The sequence below is a fragment of the Chelonia mydas genome, chromosome 3, assembly GCF_015237465.2.
Source record: "Chelonia mydas isolate rCheMyd1 chromosome 3, rCheMyd1.pri.v2, whole genome shotgun sequence".
NCBI classification, from domain to species: Eukaryota; Metazoa; Chordata; order Testudines; family Cheloniidae; genus Chelonia; species Chelonia mydas.
The window spans coordinates 10388481-10409536 of record NC_057851.1 but is presented as its reverse complement, the minus strand read 5'-3'; the positions used below and the strand labels follow the sequence as shown (position 1 = coordinate 10409536).

The 21056-nt window shown below is 44.7% G+C and overlaps 1 long non-coding RNA gene across 1 annotated transcript; it reads right to left on the bottom strand.

Annotated features, from left to right (window-relative positions):
* Positions 1-10400: 10400 nt before the first annotated feature.
* On the bottom strand, positions 10401-18385 carry LOC114019956. Its single transcript, XR_005224539.2, has 4 exons — positions 18264-18385; positions 17399-17486; positions 15116-15245; positions 10401-10621 (listed from the first exon to the last, which is right to left on the bottom strand). It is a non-coding gene; the product is annotated as an uncharacterized LOC114019956 (long non-coding RNA).
* Positions 18386-21056: the final 2671 nt, after the last annotated feature.

Below are 21056 nucleotides of genomic sequence, written 5' to 3'. Positions count from 1 at the left end.
ACCCCCCCCCCCCCCCCACAAACCCACTCTCCTGTTGGTAATAGCTTATCTAAAGTGATCACTCTCCTTACAATGTGTATGATAATCAAGGTGGGCCATTTCCAGCACAAATCCAGGGTTTAACAAGAACATCTGAGGGAGGGGGCGGGTAGGAAAAAACAAGGGGAAATAGATTACCTTGCATAATGACTTAGCCACTTCCAGTCTCCATTCAAGCCTAAGTTAATTGTATCCAATTTGCAAATGAATTCAATTCAACAGTCTCTCGCTGGAGTCTGGTTTTGAAGTTTTTCTGTTGTAATATCACAATTTTCATGTCTGTAATCGCGTGACCAGAGAGATTGAAATGTTCTCCGACTGGTTTTTGAATGTTATAATTCTTGACATCTGATTTGTGTCCATTTATTCTTTTACGTAGAGACTGTCCAGTTTGACCAATGTACATGGCAGAGGGGCATTGCTGGCACATGATGGCATATATCACATTGGTGGATGTGCAGGTGAACGAGCCCCTGATAGTGTGGCTGATGTTATTAGGCCCTGTGATGGTGTCCCCTGAATAGATATGTGGGCACAGTTGGCAACGGGCTTTGTTGCAAGGATAGGTTCCTGGGTTAGTGGTTCTGTTGTGTGGTATGTGGTTGCTGGTGAGTATTTGCTTCAGGTTGGGGGGCTGTCTGTAGGCAAGGACTGGCCTGTCTCCCAAGATTTGTGAGAGTGTTGGGTCATCCTTCAGGATAGGTTGTAGATCCTTAATAATGCATTGGAGGGGTTTTAGTTGGGGGCTGAAGGTGACGGCTAGTGGCGTTCTGTTATTTTCTTTGTTAGGCCTGTCCTGTAGTAGGTGACTTCTGGGAACTCTTCTGGCTCTATCAATCTGTTTCTTCACTTCTGCAGGTGGGTATTGTAGTTGTAAGAATGCTTGATAGAGATCTTGTAGGTGTTTGTCTCTGTCTGAGGGGTTGGAGCAAATGCGGTTGTATCGCAGAGCTTGGCTGTAGACAATGGATCGTGTGTTTTGGTCAGGGTGAAAGCTGGAGGCATGTAGGTAGGAATAGCAGTCAGTAGGTTTCCGGTATAGGGTGGTGTTTATGTGACCATCGTTTATTAGCACTGTAGTGTCCAGGAAGTGGATCTCTTGTGTGGACTGGACCAGGCTGAGGTTGATAGTGGGATGGAAATTGTTGAAATCATGGTGGAATTCCTCAAGGGCTTCTTTTCCATGGGTCCAGATGATGAAGATGTCATCAATATAGCGCAAGTAGAGTAGGGGCGTTAGGGGACGAGAGCTGAGGAAGCGTTGTTCTAAGTCAGCCATAAAAATGTTGGCATACTGTGGGGCCATGCGGGTACCCATAGCAGTGCCGCTGATTTGAAGGTATACATTGTCCCCAAATGTGAAACAGTTATGGGTGAGGACAAAGTCACAAAGTTCAGCCACCAGGTTTTCTGTGACATTATCGGGGATACCGTTCCTGATGCCTTGTAGTCCATCTTTGTGTGGAATGTTGGTGTAGAGGGCTTCTACATCCATAGTGTCCAGGATGGTGTTATCAGGAAGATCACCGATGGACTGTAGTTTCCTCAGGAAGTCAGTGGTGTCTCGAAGGTAGCTGGGAGTGCTGGTAGCGTAGGTCCTGAGGAGGGAGTCTACATAGCCAGACAATCCTGCTGTCAGGGTGCCAATGCCTGAGATGATGGGGCGCCCAAGATTTCCAGGTTTATGGATCTTGGGTAGTAGATAGAATATCCCAGGTTGGGGTTCCAGGGGTGTGTCTTTGCGGATTTGATCTTGTGCTTTTTCAGGGAGTTTCTTAATTCATAATTCAACAACAAAACCTTCAAAAACAGACTTGAAAGAGAAACTGCAGAGCTACAATTCATTTGCAAACTTAACACCATTAATTTGGGCTTGAATAGGGACTGGAAGTGGCTGGCTCACTAGAAAAGCAATTTTCCCTCTCTTGGTATTGACACCTCATCAATTATTGGGTGTGGACCACATCCACCCTAATTGAATTGGCCTTGCATCACTGATTTTCCACTTGTAAGGTAACTACCTTCTCTTTATGTGCCAGTATATTTATGCTTGTATCTGTAATTTTCACTCCATGCATCTGAAGAAGTGGTTTTTCACCCACGAAAGCTTATGCCCAAATAAATCGGTTAGTCTTTAAGGTGTCACTGGACTCCTCTTTGTTTTTGTGGATACAGACTAAGACAGCTACCACTCTGATAAGATGTACACGAGTTCATTGCTGGCTCTCTGGGGGAGAAACATCTACTTCTTCACTATGTGCCTTACGGTGTTGGCTGCCTGATTAAGGGGCACCTTCGCCACAGCAGATCCCCTCAGGACAAATGAAATACGGGGCAGCAGGAAGGTGTTTAAGGCATTAATCTTCTGCCATGGTGCCAATAGGGAGGAGCTGATCCTGGCCACGTCTTGTAAGATCTCCTCAATCGTATCCTCAGGTGTCTGCTAGATGTGGAAACCCGTGTGTGTGCCGAGATGTTGGTACGCTTGCCCATCTTCAAGGAAAATCATGGGTTCACCCTAGATCTGAAATGGCATCACCTGGACTGAGTCCCTTCTACTAGCATCGATATGAAGGAATGCACACTGCTTGGCACTGAAGCAGAGTCCCATCCAGTTGGCAGCCTGGCTCATAACATCAAGCATTTGTTGGAGACTCTCAGGGTTGTCTGCGATCAGGACCAGATCGTCTGCATAGGCCAGGATATTCACTGTATTGCCATACAAGTCGAAAATGCCTAGATTGCTGGAGATTGCGCTAATGATTTGTAACCCAAAACCAGCCAAAATTGATCACTTTGGCAAAGCAGCTTCATCTGTGGAGCACCTAGGCAGGGTAGGTGTGTCTATGAAAATACAGTCTGCTCCTGAAGTCGTTTTCCCAGCTCATTACCAGATGTCAAGGGAGAGCTCATTCAGACCCTACTTACATGTAGAACTAGGATAAAGCTTGTATACGTAAAAAGACAGGGATAAGACTCTGAAAAAAATGATTTGATTAGTTTTTCCCTGGTAAATTGTAACTTCACATAAATAATTTGTTTTTATAAATTTCATGAAGAAGAGCATGTAATCACCTCGTTTTCTTTTATTTCTACTTTCTTACTTGCTTTCAATTCTATTTGGCTAATACAAACCATAGCTGTGCAATAATTCTCCACTCTGTACTTTAACTAAGGAACAAAGATCCAAAGAACAGTGAGAAACCTAATATAAGTAATTGGTAAATTAAAATTACTTACAAAACGTCTTTTTAAAAAATATATTTTGCTTCATAATGTCGCAGTAACACCAGCCTCAAGAGATCAAACATCATGTGTTTTACCCACTTACGAGATCAAAAAATCATGAGTAAGACCCCCCAAAATCATGATCTTGCCCCAGATTTATTGGGAAAGGTGATGTTGTCCCCTGCTACAGGGTCTCTCACCCCCACATCTGACTGTCCCCCGTCTGGCAGCTAATTCTATTCCCCCACAGGCCCAACCCAATCAGTTCAACCCCTGCCCATTAATTCAGCCACATCTTCGTTCAATCTCACCTATGCTCTTCCTGGGGGTCTTGACTCAGTCTCCCAGGCCTTAGGGGGCTGCAGCAGGGTCCTGTTAACCCCTTTCATTCTGGGGAGGTGGCTGCTAGAGCCCCTCACGCCCCCTCTGTCCTTTCTCAGGCTGGGTGTTGCAGGGGAGAGGTGGGAAGCAGTGGTACCATCCCATCCCCATTGCTCACAGATGGGATGGGGGAGCCACCATCAGCTGTTGGGCTTTTGATCTCCTTCCTCCTCTCACCCCTCCTGTGAGAACTGGTTCCGGTTGCTGGGGGAGAGGGAGAGGGAGAAGGAGAGATAGCTGTCTGCTGCAGCTCCGATTGCTTCTTCTGCCCCAGGAGTGCAAGTTCTTCTGGGAGACTGCACCCCGGTCACTTAGAACATGCAGGGGAACTGGGTGTAGTTAGAGTAGGAGGGAACTAGGCAGTCTGGGTTTGGAAGTTTAATGGGGATCATTTGCACCTGTAATGAGGTAATTAGCGCACTAGCTGGCTAGTGAACAAAGGAGAGCAAGCAGTCTAAAATGCTGACCAAGGAGCAGGCAAGGTCCCTTCTATCTGCCACTACACTGTGCTGTACCAGGAGTGTAAGGCAAGAAATAATAACTTAAAGGTGCCCTCATGTGCTGTTCAAACCCCAGGAGGACTTACAAGCCAGGGTTTATGCAAGGGGAAGATACATACAGTTTGGTAGGAGTCATCTGCCAATCTTTTTCCATTCTAAGCTCTCCTTCTCACATGGTTGCCCATTTCTGGAAAGGTTTTCTTTTTGGGAGGAACATTCTATGCTCTCTCTATGACCAAAGGGGGATTTTTGGGGAGAGTCTGAGCAAAATTCACTCAGCGGTAGTTGGTTTATGTGTGTGACGCAAGTTCAGCTCACTTCTGGGACATGGCCTCTACCAAGACCAGAGACTCTGGGGCTTGTGACCAGCAATCGTGGGAAATATAGAATGCTAAGAAAGATGGGTGTGAGAGACCTGCTCCCCTCAGTCTGAGGGGAGTTGGTAGGACCTGCTGAAACCCCTCTAGGAAGGAGGAGAGAAGAGAAGGACAGGAGGGGAGATCTTACCAAAGAGTTTAAGAATGAAGTCTGGAAGCCTGGGATAATCTGAGCAAAGAATATTTTGGAAGATCGATGTAAAATGGCTGAAGGGGAGACATGCCCATGCAGAAAAGGACCTGGGTATTACAGTGGATGAGAAGCTGGATATAAGTCAGCAGTGTGCCCTTGTTGCCAAGAAGGCTAACGGCATATTGGGCTGTATTAGTAGAAGCATTGCCAGCAGATCGAGGGAAGTGATTATTCCCCTCTATTCAGCACTTGTGAGGCCACATCTAGAGTATTGCATCCAGTTTTGGGCCCCCCACTACAGAAAGGATGTGGACAAATTGGAGAGAGTCCAACGGAGGGCAACGAAAATGATTAGGAGACTGGGGCACGTGACTTACGAGGAGAGGCTGAGGGAACTGGACTTGTTTAGTCTGCAGAAGAGAAGAGTGAGGGGGGATTTGATAGCAGCCTTCAACTACCTGAAGGGGGGTTCCAAAGAGGATGGAGCTTGGCTGTTCTTGGAGGCAGATGATAGAAAAAGGAGCAATGGTCTCAAGATGCAGTGGGGGAGGTCTAGGTTGGATATTAGGGAAAACTATTTCACGAGGAGGGTGGTGAAGCACTGGAATGGGTTACCATGGGAAGCAGTCGAATCTCCATCCTTACAGGTTTTTAAAGCCCAGCTTGATGAAACCCTGGATGGGATGATTTAGTTGGGGTAGATCCTGTTCTGAGCAGGAGGTTGGACTAAATGACCCCCTGAGGTCCCTTCCAACCCTTCATCTATTCCTTACACCTCTTACAAATCCGTTTGTGTGGTTATCAGAGCTAGGTTCAGTCACAGCCTGACCATATGGTATGTAGCCTTTGCCACAGAGCTGAGTGGCACCTAGACTCTCCCCACTGCTCTGAAACCTCCCAACCCCCATGACTCCTTCTCTTGTCCCAGAGCACCCAGACATGGCTAGAGCCAGCAGTTTCCCCGCACAGAACTTAAAATGACAACACAAAACCTCTAAACCTTTCACTGTGCACATGGGAGTTCTGAGAGATGCCCCAAAACAAGGCCACATTGAGGAGAAGAGAAGGATTCCGGCTAAGCTGCTTTAAGGTTAAAGCCTGAGTTTGCTCCCTGTTACACTGACAGGTGTAAATTAGAAGTGACTCCACGGAATCCGTCATCGTTACACTGGTGTGAAACTTTCATAACGAGATATGAATCGGGTCCATGATTTCTATGAAAATACTAGAACATGTTTACAAAAGGGAAATGTTTCAGCTATTTCAGCTGATCACATGATCTCCCAAAAGCCTTATCTGATCCCATGTTGAGATCTGTCCCAGATGTCTGCCAGTTGCCAAAGGGAAAACCTGAGTGAATGAGCTGAGCAGGATTTCACCCTTTCAGGGTCAGAGCTCCTCAACTGTAAAATTGGGTTAATAATATGGTCTCTGTCTTGACTTTTTTTATTGCAAGCCATTTGAAGCAGACACTGTCTTTAACTAGGTAAATGTACAGTGCCTAGCACAATGGGGCTTTGCTCTAGATTGAGGCCTCTAAGCAGGACCATAATAATAGCTGGTATGGTCTGAACAAAAATTACCTGGTGCTCCATAGTAACACTCAGTCATTGACAACAACAACCTGTATTTTGGCAGACCTTAGGGAGAGGCCACATTAACTCGGGAGGGATAGCTCAGTGGTTTGAGAATTGGCCTGCTAAACCCAGGGTTGTGTGTTCAATCCTTGAGGGGGCCATTTAGGGATCAAGGCAAAAATTGGGGATTGGTCCTGCTTTGAGCATGGGGTTGGACTAGGTGACCTCCTGAGGTCCCTTCTAACCCAGATATTCTGTGATTCTATGAACTCACACAAGAAAGCTTCCTAGATAATGTACCCACTGAGTTTGGCATGGGGTAGAATTCATGGAGGTTGCTCTAAAGCCCTCAAGCCAGCAAGACACCTGAGATGTAACCTGGAGAAGAAGTCAATTTCAACCTGATATGCCCACAGCCTCTGAGCACCCTCTGGAGTTAGATCCCCACCTCCTGAGCTATCAAACTCTCCCTACACCCTAAGAACAGCTTCAACCACTCCTAGCTGCCCAAATCCCCACCTCCTGCTAATGCCAAGTGTCTGTAAGCGAATGGCTACGCTGGAGGCAGAGATGTAACTTTGGCTAGCCGCCCTGCACACGTGTGTCGGGTTTCAGAAGGGATCACACACCAGCTGGCCAGCCAGTTCCACCGCTAATGCTGCCACAGCTACATTTCTACTTTCGGTGCCCTAGCTGACGCAGAACTAGTGCAGGTGCATCTACCTGAGCTGGAAATTACACCTCAAGCCCCAGTCTAAAGACACCCTTACGCGGACGCCAGAGTTGATAAGCTCTGCGCGGTTGGGGAAGGGAGAGGTCAAGGGCTCCTCATCCATGATCTAGCAACCTTTCCAACGTGTCTTTCGCTGGCACTCCTGACGCTCAACCACTCCACGACGGCAGCATCAGAAAGATGCTCCCTCTATTTGAACATCTTCCTTCAAGTAGGAACCTGCTGTCTCACGGCTCAGCCTGCTGGATTTTAGCGACAGAACAACGAAGACAACTGGAGAATGGCGACAGCCTCTGGCAAATGAAAGCTGTTGTAAATGTTCAAATGTAAATCTCACACGTCTAAAGGGTGAAAAAAAATCTACCGGGAATTTCTGATTCATGGTCCAATGACAGAAGTGAGTTTCAGGGAAACTTGAAGATGGGAATCAGAAATTAATTTTGAAGTTGTTGGAGGACTTTCCCTTCAGAGAATCATAGAAAATTAGGGTTGAAAGAGACCTCAGGAGGTCATCTAGTCCTACCCCCTGCTCAAAGCAGGACCAACACCCTCTCCCCGGGTTCTCGTCATGCAGACAGAAAGCAGAAGACCAGTAGTTTGAAGTGCAGGCAAAGCAATGTTTATTGGGGTTAGTTCCAGCAAGCCTGGAACCATACCATAACCCTGACACCGCAGAGCCTTGTTTCCCAGCGTCCCATTCCCAGCTCTCATGCCGCAGAGCCTTGCCTGTGTCCCCATTTCCCTATTCCCCATTCCCTATTCCCACCTCCTTCTTCTTAGAAGGTCCAAATATACCTGCAGTGCACACCCCTAGTCACACCCCTTACAACTTATGGTCATGTTCCACTTTGGGGGGTCATTGGTCTGTGGTCTTCATCCCACCTCTTTTGTACCCCATAGGAGGGGTAAGGAGTGGGGTTGTTTTCTGGACAAGGCCAGGCTTTTCTTTGGCTTTTAGTGTTTTATACCTTCCTCCTCAATTCCCCCCTTGCCCCTCCTAACTGGTTGCTTGACCTTGGCTTGTGAGAAGAGCCAGGCAGCCTTCCAGGGTATGCTCATATATTACATTCCCACCATGCCCTGTAACACTTTAACTGATCTATCCCTTATCTCTTCCCATTGTACTAAAAGTCCCATCTGGTTGTGGGAAATGCAACACACAGTTTCTTTGTTCATTGTTCTTCACACGTATTAGTATAAGATATAAGAGTATCAAAAGATCAAACCCCAAATTCTATCTCAGGCTAACAAAGAAGACTATATGCTAAAAGGGGTATCATGGGATCAGTTGGAATACCAGAAATTTTTACCTTTCCTAAATTAGTTCTCACCTTTTTATGGACAATCCTGTGCTTGATTCTGATGTCAATTACACTGGTTTTATGCTAGTGTAAGTATAATGGCTTCAGTGGAGTTAATCCTGATTTACAGCAGTCAGTGTAACAGGGAAGTGAATCAGGCATGAGACCTGAATGCAGTTTGGCCTGATTTCCCTTTTCTCCCCAATGTAGAAGATGAGGTTTTGGAGCAGAGAGGTGTGGAGGGAGGGGTGTGTGTGTCTAAGGTGCCATGGAACTGTACAGTACAGTCAGTCTGTGACCTGAACCCAGCCCCCCTGATACCAACAAACTCAAAGGATTTGTAACAATGATAAGAAATAGAGATTACCCACAGGAGCTCATTGAAACCTTCAGAGATATGTGGACCATGGTCTAAAAATACCCAGGTGTTGAAACAACATGTGAGAGGGATGTTTTAAGGGCATTTTATTTTTAATTTAAAAAAAGAAAAACTAAATGGCTCTCTAAAGGACACTGTGATGGTGCACCCCATAAGGTTTTATGGAAATATGCTGATGAATATGACATAACTGGAATATGTTGTATGCTACTGTCATAACTATAAAGTGAAGAGTAACCACCTTTCTGTATACAGTGCTATAAAATCCCTCCTGGCCAGAGGCAAAACCCTTTCACCTGTAAAGGGTTAAGAAGCTAAGGTAACCTAGCTGGCACCTGACCCAAAATGACCAATGAGAGGATAAGATACTTACAAATCTGGAGTGGGGGGGAACAAAGGGTCTGTCTGTCTGTGTGAAGCTTTTTCAGGGAACAGCTTAAGAATGCAGCCTTACAACTCCTGTTAAGTTAGTAAGTAATCTAGCTAGAAATGCGTTAGATTTCCTTTTGTTTAATGGCTGGTAAAATAAGCTGTGCTGGATGCAATGTATATTCCTGTTTTTGTGTCTTTTTGTAACTTAAGGTTTTGCCTAGACAGATTCTCTGTGTTTTGAATCTGATTACCCTGTAAGGTATTTACCATCCTGATTTTACAGAGGTGATTCTTTTACCTTTTCTTTAATTAAAATTCTTCTTTTAAGAACCTGATTGATTTTTCATTGTTCTTAATGAACAATGGATCTTGGAAGGCTCCAATCCACATAAGAAGTCTTCCTGGAGACATTCAAGATTGCACATGGGTAATGGCTGCTGCCTGTAAAAACTGAGTCATGCATGGACATGTGACTTGCTCAAGTGACTCCAAAACTCCATTTTGTAGCTGGATTCTATACAGGGGGAGGGAGGGGTGTCCACCCACAAGAGAAAGTCTATTTAAACCCCTGGGAGACCCCTCCATTTTGTCTTCACTTGGCTCAAGAGATAGCCTCTCCACCCCCAAGGATACCTTAAAGAAACTGGACCAAAGGACCGTAACTACAGAGGGTGTGAGTGATTGCTGGACCCAGACTAGAAGAAGACTAATCTGTAAAAGGAAGCTTACTGGAATTCCTCTGAGGGTGAGGTTTTTATCTGTATTCAGTTTTCTTATTGTATTAGACATAGACTTGCGTGTTCTATTTTATTTTGCTCGGTAATTCACTTTGTTCTGTCTGCTATTACTTAGAACCATTTAAATCCTACTTTCTGTATTTAATAAAATCACTTTTTACTTATTAATTAACCCAGAGTATGTATTAACACCTGGGGACAGGGGATGACGACACAGCTGTGCATACCTCTCTATCAGTGTTATAGAGGGTAAATAATTTATGAGTTTACCCTGTATAAGCTTTATATAGGGTAAAACAGATTTATTTGGGGTTTGGACCCCATTAGGAGTTGGGCATCTGAGTGTTAAAGACAGGAACACTTCTTAAGCTGCTTTCAGTTTAAACCTACAGCTGTTAGGGGGCATGGTTCAGACCTGAGTCTGGGTTTGCAGCAGGCTAGTGGGCCTGGCTCAAACCAGGCAGGGCACTGAAGTCCCAGGCTGGGAGGGCAGGGAAAGCAGGGGCAGAAGTAGTCTTGGCACATCAGTTGGCAGCCCCAAGGGGGTTTCTGTGATCCAACCCGTCACAGAGACAAATTATAGAAACAGATCCTTTGCTACACACATACACACACACACACACACACACACACTTCCGGAAGATTATCTCAAACCAACTTGCTTTTATTAAAAGGAAAGTAACAAATCTTATATGGGGGATACAAGGGCTCCCTTCTGGAATTTTTCCAGCTCATAAGGTTCTTTAGAGCCTAAACAAACAGTACTTCAGAGTTCCCTTGAAGTAGGATCCAGTGATTTTAGAAGCACGTGGCTGTCTCCCAGATTCCCAGATATCCTGCCTAGACAATCAGAATCACAGTCCCCTGTAGGAAAAAAAAAGAGAATCAGATTTTGTTAATGTTTTCCTGTAAAACAGGGATAATATGAAGTTTGATTTCAAATCAAGAGGCACAAGTGGAATCCCCCAGTCACTGTGTGGTGTGTGAAGGGGTTCCTGGTTAACTCTGGCACAGGGAATTCATTTCCTTACTGCAACATACTGTTACAGAATTTTAAGAGGGATAATTTTATGTATCTAAACAGGCGAACAGGCTGCCTATAAAAACTGTACTCCCGAAAAACACAACTCATATCCAGGTACATTTGCTCTATCAAAGACACCTTGAGCACAGCTGAAGCTAAAATGAGAGCTAATTAATTCAGTGATAAATAACTTCATCCTTTAAGAGTAAGGGAAATTCCAAGTCTCACTGAAGGCTGACTCTGATCGAAGGACAATTGCATACTAGGGCCACTCCAGCCTAGCTCTCTGGTTCTCACTGTGCAACCCCAAGGGACTCCCAGCTTCACATCTCCTGCCCTTAATCTGTTTCCCTGGTGTTTTAGTAGGGGGAGAAAATCTCTCACCCTCCCAACTCCTTCTTGGGGAGCTGTGCTTGATACAACAATAAGACCAAACTAGGCCTCCCGTAAAATTTATGACAGATATGGTCTAAAACAATAAAAGCAGGAATAAAAATGGCTAGAGAAATGCAAAGTTGCCAAATTAACTTTCTATAGCAACCTTAACATAAGAATGGCCCTACTGGGTCAGACCAAGGGTCCATCTAGCCCAGTATCCTGTCTTCCGACAGTGGCCAGTTCCAGGTGCCCCAGAGGGAATGAACAGAACAGGTAATCATCAAATGATCCATGCCCAGTCACTCATTCACAGCTTCTGGCAAACAGAGGCTAGGAACACCATTCCTCCCCATCCTGGCTAATAGCCATTGAATAGCTATCCTCCATTAATTTATCAGAACCCTGTTATGGTCTTGGCCTTCACAACATCCTCTGGCAAGGAGTTCCACAGGTTGACTGTGTGTTGTGTGAAGAAATACTTCCTTTTATTTGTTTTAAACCTGCTGACTATTAATTCTATTTGGTGATCCCTAGTTCTTGTGTTACGAGAAGTAGTAAACAACACTTCCTTATCTACTTTCTCTACACCATCTAAACTTTGATGTTTAAAACATTAAAAAAACACTTATGAATAGTGTTCACATTGACACAGAGGTGAAAGTAAGCCAGTATGATCCGGTATGGCATACCGGCAAAAGCCAGTACGCTGTGCCGGACTGGCTTCCCTGGTGGTGATTTAAAGGGCCTGGTGCTCCTGCCACTGCGGGGAGCCCCGGGCCCTTTAAATCACCTCTGGAGCTCCGGCAGTGCAGCTTGGGCGGTGCTTTAAAGGGCCCGGGGCTCCCTGCAGTGGTAGGAGCCCCGGACCCTTTAAATCCCTGCCTAAGCCTTGTTGCCAGAGCCCCGGGGCTCCAGCAACCGGGCTCCAGCAGGGATTTACAATGCCGGGAGCTCTGCAGCTGCCAGAGCCCCAGGCCCTTTAAAGCGCCCCTTCCGGTTGAGGCCACACCCCCACTCAGGACTCTGGCGTTTAAGTCCTTTAAGTTACTTTCACCCCTGCATTGACATCACCAAGATTTTTATAATTATCTCCCTTTGTCTTCATAAGGGGGGGAATCATGGGCTAAGAATCTGTACTGAGCTGCTTTAAGGACTGAAAGATTCACCTGCTCTTAAATGACTCTAAATCCTGGGTGGATTGGTGCTGTTTTACTTATATGGAACAGTGAGCACTTCCAATAGCATGCAGGTCTCACCCACTGGTCAGCATGTGTTACGTGTCCCCTCTGTGCCTGATCTACAGAGAATGGGAGTCTGTTACAGGCCCAGTTAGAGAGCCCCTCTTGTGATTTACTTCAGAGGTTTCTGCTTTAATCCCCAATCTGTTGGGCAAGATAGCGCCTAGCACACGTCTGTGTTCTACAGCATCTCCAGTCTGAAAGATCTCACACGCATGAAAAATGATACTCTTAATCCAGCTCCTGATGTGCATTAGTACTTGCAACATTTGGACCCACATATACCATAGGGAAGCCCAGTGAAATGCTGCATTGTGTCTGTCTGGCTGCACTTTTAATTAATGTGTAAGCTTCCACTTGAATATCTTCCACACTGGGTTGGTGGTGTGGACTTGAGTGAGGACTGAGACACACGCCCAATTACAATGTTCTGCCAGTTTTGAGTTAAATAGTTTGAAAATACTTTACCTTATTTACTTTTTTACCTTTCCTGCACAACACAAACTTACATTCACCCTCAGGTGTCAGTAACCTCCAAACTCTTAGGCTTTTCTTTGTCATAAAGCTTTAGCTTTACAGTTTTAAAGCCTTATAAATATTCTGTTGATGCAGACAGCAGCCATTTTGTTCCCAGAATTTGGACCATTTGATCATCTAGTCTGATGCCATAGAATTTCCTCCAGTTACCCCCTTTATTCAGCCCAGTAACACGTATTTGATTCTCTTCCAGAAAGGCATCCAGCCGTGATATGAAGACACCAAGAGATGGAGAATACACTATTTCCTTTGGCCGTTTGTTCCCTCACTGTTAAAAATCTGTGCCTTATTTCTAACTTGAAATTGTGTGGCTTCAGCTGTCAGCCATTGGATCTTGTTCTGCCTTCTCTGCTAGATCAAAGAGCCCTTGAGAACCTGGTATTATCTCCCTGTGACTGTGCTTATGTAACACCGACACAAACCCCGGTCGTTGGCGGGCGGGATCGAACCAGGGACCTCTGGAGCTTAGTGCATGAGCATCTACCGCATGAGTTAAAAGCCAACTGCCTGTTAGCTAAGGCTGTAGAGCAGACTCATTAATTGCTCTCTAAGTGGTCTTGGTGCCACTAGATGGGACAGAAAACCACACCCAGGAGGTGTGTGGGTTACACTTATACACTTTAATCAAGTCACTGGAAGCACCCACATACAATGATGAATCCCCATTGACAACTATTTTAGGTTGTACATTGTATTATATGTGTGCTTTAATGAGGTTCTATGGTGCTAGGCTTTTACTCAGAAACATGTGCAGTGCTAAGTCAAACTGTTTGCAATAACAATTGTTACACGTACACAGTTACCTTTCTCAACTAAGGTTGTAAGGTCATCTAAAAATTACATTAGGTTTGTTTATCAAGTCCTAATGTCCTAAAAGACCTGCTGAGTGACATCAACTATATTCCTAATCTTTAATTCTTTATTGATGGAGTCATTTTCCCATTATTTTGCTGGGAACTGATGTCAGACTAATTGTTACCCAGATCATCCCACCTGCGCTTGTTACCTATTGGCAGAACATTAACACTCTTCTGGTCTTCTGGAATCTCCCCAAAATTCCAAAATTTGTTACTAACGGTAAATGGAACAGAGCTCCCTTCAGCCAGTTCTTTGAGGATTCCATAATGGAAATTATCCAACTCTGCTGATTTAAAAATGTTTATCCCTAGTAGATGTTATTTAACATCTTCCTTATTTTCTAATGGATAGATAGTAGTCACCATCTTCACGTATTATTAGTGCATCAGCCTGCTTCTTTCCAAATACAGAACGGAACATGTCTGCCTTTTCTGCCTCATTATAAACAATTTTATCGCCAACTAGGAATGGGCCCATATGATTGTTAGGATTTCTTTTCTTCTAGATTTTTTTTTAAAATGCCATTTTATTCTTAGTCCTGCCAGCCATGGATTCTTCCACAATGTCCTTAGCTTTCCCTTTCACAAGGCTAAACTTCATCACTTCTAATGTAGATTGACTGTTATCTATTTCCCCTGTTTGCCATTTGGTCTAGATACTGTTTTATTTCTAATTGTTGCCTTCACTTCCTCTGCAGACTGATACAAAGTAGACCCAGGGTCTGCACTCACTCTTCCAGATTTTTGTTTTTCCTACTTGACTTCCCTATTCTAAAATATAAAAGCAATGTAGACAATGGGGTGTTTGGCTGCCAACCCCTGCCCATATATGAAACTTCAGCAGCATATGGAGACTGTACAAGAACCATAAAGGGACTTGGAGGTGGGAGACTTTCCCAAAGCATGAGCAACTCACGGCTGCCATAATAGGTCTCTGCTGTCCCTTTTGCAAGCATTGGAGCTGGGGTGCTGCTGGAGATGTTGATAGAGGATGTCAGGTCTATGGGGGAATCCCTGTAGCACTGAGCACTGCAGAGACTCTGGGCTGCTCCATGCTGTGGAGTAGCCTACAGGCAGCCTGGGTAAGGCTGCTGTATGTAAGAGCAGCCAGAGGAATGGTTCTCATACATGTTGGGGCCAGTCCAGCTCCCAGGTGGCCTAGAATGTGGGCAGCACAGATGTTGCTTGAAGCCTCCTTTGCCTCTGGGCTGGGCCATCTGTGCGGAGCCTCCGAGAGCATTAAACAGCTTGGATGTAAGAAGGAGAGGAACAACTGTTCCTCTGTTCACACTGCAATGTCTGCCTTGTAGAATGCTGAACTTACCTTGCACAACAAACACCACCGCTGAAGCATCTTCCAATGCGTGTCCTTAGAAAAGGGGGGCATCTCAGATAGAAACAGGTACCCCCCCGGAGTATACATCTCCTGTTGAAATTCTGAGCCTGGGAGAATTCTGCAGAAAGAAAAAGAGTCACCCTCATTCTGCAGAGCAGGGCAAATAAGGGCTTTATTTCCAGGATGACAGGCATTTCCTATTCACTTTCACTTGTCCAAGTCAGCCCAATTATTTGCCAGTGCAAAAGTTTATCACAGCTTCATTACTACTTGAATGGTTGTAGTTCTGTGCAAATTCAGTGGCTGACTCTAAGAAGGGAACAGAGTGAGTTAATTAAATGGGCCGCTGGCTTTCAGAGGTATAGTTCTCCAATCTGCAGCCTGAGCATGGACATCCTTTGCTGCCCATACCTTTAACGAGTGGAAAGCAAGTAGCTGCCCACATCTCCACCTTCCTTTGGTGGCTACTGCTGTGAGTTTGATTCCCCCTGGCTCTGACCGTGATGTGCCAGGCAGTATCATAAATGCAATTTGGCTATGTACGGTTGAACTGGCTCAGTGCTGGTTTGGATGACTACAGCTTTTTGAAAGAGAAGGGCTTGAAAAAGTCCCTTCCCCTTTGAAAGTTTGACTGTCTGTGAGACTGTAGATTTTTTTTTCTGAAGAGTCACTTAGGAATAGTTTCTTGATGACTAATTGCCACTCTCCGGTTATACCCATAGGACCTGTTGTTTTGAAAATGCAGCCCAAATGTGCACAGTCAAAGCTTGTAGAATAGTTAGATTAGAACATTTTTAAGTGGCGGTCACTGGGCAATTGAAACGGGTACATCGTTACAGCTGCAAACACTGTCACACGCTGATGATATCATTTCTAGGAACAAAGCTAAGCACTGTTACAAATTATACCTGAGAGGACACGCACACAACTGCTGCGAATTACACCTGGTAGGACACACACACAAATGCTGCGAATTATACCTGGTAGGACACGCACACAAATGCTACGAATTACACCTGGTAGGACACGCACACAAATGCTACGAATTACACCTGGTAGGACACGCACACCAATGCTGTGAATTATACCTGATAGGTCACGCACAGTTCAAATCTAGGCTGAGGCACATAAACAAAGTCCACAACTGCAGAGTTCCCAAAAGACACTAAGTTTATTACGCTCGAGCGTGGTGCCCCCCTGCTAGCCAGGAGGGGACCCTGAATACAGATTATACAAAGGTTATATACTTTTTAGCAAAGCATGTTGCCCTCGTGCATCGGAAACCTTAGCCAATAAACAAACCCTTGTCTTATCTACCACCTATCCCTGCTTGGTGCATTCCTCGTGCTATACCAGTATGTTAATTACACAGCATGGTCCTAAAGCCATGCATCAGTAACTTTTATTATCAGGATGGGAGGCCTCACATCAAAGGCCAAGAGATAGGGAGATGGAGACTGACAAAAACCAGATACTGGGAGTCAAGGCAGGCTGGAGACAAGGAGGAGGATTTTCACAGGGATTCAGTATCTAAGGATCACTCCTCCTGGTGTATGATGTGCTTGCTTTTAGACAATGGTGGGCCCCAAACCAAAATGGAGTCACATGTGCTAACTTTTCCTTAACAGCACATAGCTGTGGTAGGTTCTGAGAGAGAGTGGGGCTAAGACACTGAGATGAAGGGCTGCCATTTTTTTAGACCTTGGTTCTGTTCCCAGCTGTGTAACGTCTCAGTGGCACAGGAGGCCTGACTTTATAATACAAGTTGTGAAAGGCATAGAATTACTAACACTAGCCAGCAGATGATACATTGTAAGTTACAGTCTTCTAGCTCCCAGACCTACGCACCTTCTCCTAGACCAAAGGTATATTGAACAGGGTTGTCATGAGTTCATTTTGTTTGTATACCATCCAGTTAATCAATTGTGTGATTTCCGATTTCAGGAAGAGTGCATGCAGTGCTGGTAGACTGTGGAGTAGTAAAAGCAGCAAGCCTCCAAAAGATCTGAGAAAAACATGATGGAAACTTTTTTTCTCCCCACTGGTCATAATTCGGTCAAATCTCAATGATTTTCACCGGGGGCAGCAAAGACACATCCCTGACCTCAGGATAATTCCTCTCAAATTTCATGTATCGTCTGCAAACTGAAGAGGCGCTAGAGCTCTTAAGAAAACATCAGAAATGTTTTTCTAATAGAAAGGATTAGACAACCTTAGTATGTGCTCCCAGCTACCCCTCTGTATCATCCCTCATTTTCATTTACCTCTTACCTGTTGCACCCTGGTGCACCAGAAAGAAGACAGCAAAGAGCAGATAAAGGATCTTCATGGCTGAAGGTTGGTCAGGAGCTCAGTGTCACTGGAGAGAAGAGACACAAAGACAGAGAGGAGACAAAGTCCCTGTATTTATAGGTCATGGGGAAATACTGATCTTTTTCTCTCCTCCACCCTCCTCTGTCTCTCTTCATTCCCCTCCCTCCTGCCCTGTTCTCTTTCCCTTAACTGCTGTCCTGTCTCTCCCTTTCTCCTGTCTCTCCTTGACCCCTTTTCCTTTCAGTCTTCACCTTAACCCCTTCATCTGTTTCTTTCTTGCCTGTTTGCTTTTCTCTCCCTCCCCACCTATTCTCTCCTTCCCACTTTCTCCCTAATTCTTCCCTTTTTTCCTTGTCTTCATCGCTAACTCTGGAAATCCTCCCAAATCGCAGCTCCCACAGCCCTAAGGTTAGTTCATCAGAGGGTGATTAACTAACACAGCACTACGGGAGGGACCCACTGTGCATTCGGATAATTAGGATTTCTGGATAAAGGGAATTCAGATAACTGAGATTATCCTGATGGTTTTAACTCAGGTAGCTTTAAAATAACCAAGTTTTTATTGGAGTAAACAAAATGCATGGAATTTGGTACTTATCCATTAAAACTGGCATGAAGGCATGTTCTCCAGCCTTGCATCACAGTGGCTCCAAATGGATTCTTGAGATAGCTAGAAAGTTCATTCAGGTAGTTCATTCACTCAAGGGGTTATCACAGCTGTCTTCTTCTCTTTCTGCATCTCACAATCATCTCCCTAGACTTTAAAGGAAGAGTTATAAAGACTTTAAAGAGTGAGTATAAGGGAAGCGACTTTAGTAGTTACCAGATTTGAGGCACTCTCAGTAGCCGGGTGACGACAATCACACTTGCTGTCTCTCTCATCCAGATATTAGATCTTCAGAGAGTGATGCTTTGACCCAAACTGCCTGTTTAATTCACTTGCTGAAGGCTTGGTTTCTTGGGAAAGCTGCTGTGGGCCAATCAGAAAGAACCCTGCTTGTGGGGAAAATCTGAACTGCCTTACCACAGTTTGAACGTTGGAAATCTTGCTACTTTCTCTCTCTGAAATATCTTGTGCCATCTCAGATTGTGTAAAACATGTTAGGCCACAGAGGTTTGTGTAAAATATCGTGGAACATATAATGAACACCTGCTGCTTTAACTCTGATCAGCAATTTACTTCTGTGGGACACCTCTATAGTCCTCTCTGCGGTGCAGTCCTTGGCCAGCTTGACACAACTCTGTGTCCTTCTCCCAGGCAGTGTTTTCTGTCAGCATTTTGAGCTGCCAGCAGAAATGTCCATTTATGTAAAATCCTTTCACAGTCTTTGATGACTCTGTATGGTTTTCATAGTTCATCATGCTGCAAGGAAGTCATTTGGCTAATTTGCTTAATGTATTACTAATAATGTTGATAACTATTAAATCAATATTAAGACAAACTGCTCTACATGGTTTGGTACCAGGAGTTGTGTAATCTCTACATTTTATTTGTGAGATAGTCGGATTGCATCATATGTTTAAAAATACCAATAAATAATACTAGTAATTGTTAAGAATAATAAAATTAAGGTGTATCGGACCCTGTGGTTGTTTATGCCTTATAACATATTATCTGAATTCACCTTTCAGATTTTCACCTTCTTTAATATAAACCAAATATTTTGTTACCTTTGTTAAAATTAGTTCGACATTATAGGTGGCACAGGGAGCAACATCTAAGGTTGAGGTTGCTCGACACTTTCTTTTATATGTCCCTGTTTTCAGTTACTTAGATCTTTGCCAAAGTTGAAGTGTTTAAAGTTTCCTGTGCCAGGCTGAAGCAAGGGCATCTGCATTGCATGGAGAATATCTGGGGTGGGTTTTTTAAAACAATAAGCCTGTATCAAGCTCTGCTGAGGAAAACAACTGGAAAAATGGGCTTTTTGATAATTTTGCCATATCTGAATAGATTTCCATGGAGGTCGTAAAGGACTCTCCCTGCCTACAAAATATCACATTTCTGCTGCAACCCACGGAGGCTTTAGAGCTCTTCAGAAAAAAAGTATTGGAAAAAGGTTAATAATGGAAAACTTTAGGCAGCCATATTCTAGGGTCACAAATATATCACTGTACCATCCCTGGATTTTACTTACTGCTTACATGCATCCGATGAAGTGGGTATTCACCCACGAAAACTTATGCTCCAATATGTCTGTTAGTCTATAAGGTGCCACAGGACTCTTTGCCGCTTTTACAGATCCAGACAAACACGGCTACCCCTCTGATGCTAAACTTTCTTGCAAACCAAAAACTGTGAGTTTTGGCAGGTTCTAGGCAGAGCCCCCTCCCACAGCTGCAGAACAGCAGTGGAGAGCCAGGAGGCAGACCCACTAGTGGAGGACGAGCAGTCAGTTTTGCAACTGTGTGGCACCAATGGCAGGAGGCACCAAGTGCGACTAACTCCAGCAGATATAACATGATATCAAGGCAAAATATCTGGCCATGTAACCCCCTGGTTACAGCTTTGGAGTCAACTGCATGTACTTCCATTGGTGGGCCAACCCAAGATTAATGACTAATAATGACTAATTATACTGAATTAAAAATATTGGGCACTCATTGGTACCTTCCTTCCAGGACTATCCAAGCTCTTCCCACAATTAATTACACTCACAACATCTCTGGAGGGCAGGCAAACAGTTACCTGCTGTTCTAATTAAGCCATGTGCTGCATCATACAATTATCTTTAACCCTTTAATTATTAAATAAAACTGTTGCACAAAGCATACAAATAATACATCTGAAATCAATGTACATTGCAAACCTTCAGAGGTTCCCAGCCCCTTCCCTACATCCTGCCCTGCGAGCGTCCACAAAGAATGCTGATGCCTTTCTCTAGCAAATATATTGAATTGCTAAACAGCCCTCACACAGACCTGAGTTTGCAATACAACATGGCATCAAAGAAGGCCATTGTAATGTCGGGGCTCCCTACATAGGGGCATCGCATCATGGGAGAAGGAGAGAGTAGTCCCTCCCCACTCTGCTCTGGTGTTCCTCCACTTCTTGAGGGTGTCATGACACCAATAGGCCTAGGCTCACAAGTGCTAGTAGAAATAGTGAGGGGTAGAGCTGGCTCACTCCCCTGGGATTGTCAGAGCTAGGAAATGCTCAAGCAGCACCAAGGAGGCTCCTGTCTCCTGCAGCTCCTCACCCTCTTTCCCCCTCTCTCCTCTGCCTTTTCTTCCCCTTTTCTATCCTCTACTCTCTGCCTCCCTTTGTGCTCTGTCCATGCAGCACCTTGGGGACTGCCATCACCACAGCATGCAGGGGCAAAATGCAAATGAGCACCACTCCTTCCTCTTCTGCTGCCTCTGGCTTCTAACACTACATGTCAGACTGACAGGCCCATAATAGCCCAGGGCCTCCCATTCACTCATTTTAAATACTGGCACAACAATAGCTTTCTTCCAGTCTTCTGGAACTTCCCTGGTGTTCGAGACTTATTGAAAACCAACATTAATGGTCCAGTCAGCCAGCTTCTCAGCCAGCTCTTTTAAAATACACAACTTTCTCCAAAATGCTCTCAGTACTCTTTCTAGTGAAATCACCTTGTCAGTGAAACTTTCTCAA